We start from the raw sequence: 923 nt of genomic DNA on the forward strand, positions 1-923 counted from the left end.
AACCCAGGAGATGGAGGTTGCAGTGAGCCGAGATCGCACCACTACACTCCAGCCTGGGTGACAGAGCGAGACTCTGTCTCAAAAAACAAAACAAACAAACAAAAAAAAATGGAGATGAAAACGAAAATTATAGTACCTACCCATAGGATTGTTGTGGAAAATACATGAATTAACATATGTAAAGCACTTAGAATGGTGTCTGGCCATAGCAAGTATGGCCCAACAGGTATCAGCTGCTGTCATTTTCACATGTGTAAACAGACCCCTCCAACTAGTTACTATTGTCCCCAAGTCATAGACGAAGAAAGTAAGGGACAACGAAGCTATGTAACTTGCAGAGTCACACAAGCTATTCAGTGGGAAAGTTGGGATTCGAACCTAAGCTCTCTGGTAGTACCTTTGGCTCTATCTTCACACTGTTTATATCTATCTTTGCATCACCATATTGCAATATTTTTTTCTGGCATTTTAGAGGATGAAACCTGCTCTTCGTCATCCCCAACAGGTATAGAATAACTGGAAAGGAACTTAAACTGCAAAATAAGGCATAAAGGCAATATTTCCTCCTTGAAAAGGTTGAAAGTAAATGTTCTTCATTAACTATGGAGGTTACTTTTCTCAAGCTCTTTAATGCGGGAAAGGTCTCCTTTCCCCAATGAGCTCAGAGAAATGTGTTCTGTGATACTTCCATATAAAGAAGCTGGTGGGTTATTCCAGGATGAAACAAAAGCAGTGGTTAGTAACTCTTAAAAAATATCAGGAGAAATCTGGTGAAAATGTAGATTCTCTCCCCCCAAAAATGAGTCACATATGCACACACAAGTCACCCACAGTTTTTTATTAGAATTTCAGGTGGTTCCGGAGTTTCCTACAGCCCATGAACCTCAGGCCAAAAATTCTTGAGCTTAAAGAATCTGAAACGA

General features: G+C 40.1%; 1 protein-coding gene across 1 annotated transcript in view; it reads left to right on the forward strand.

Moving 5' to 3' along the window:
* Positions 1-923, forward strand: part of BPIFC (BPI fold containing family C) — a gene marked incomplete at its 5' end in the record, with an annotated part of 40,055 nt that overhangs the window by 398 nt on the left and 38,734 nt on the right. The window lies entirely within an intron of this gene.

The sequence above is a fragment of the Colobus angolensis genome, unplaced genomic scaffold (assembly GCF_000951035.1).
Source record: "Colobus angolensis palliatus isolate OR3802 unplaced genomic scaffold, Cang.pa_1.0 Scaffold789, whole genome shotgun sequence".
Classification (NCBI taxonomy): domain Eukaryota; kingdom Metazoa; phylum Chordata; class Mammalia; order Primates; family Cercopithecidae; genus Colobus; species Colobus angolensis.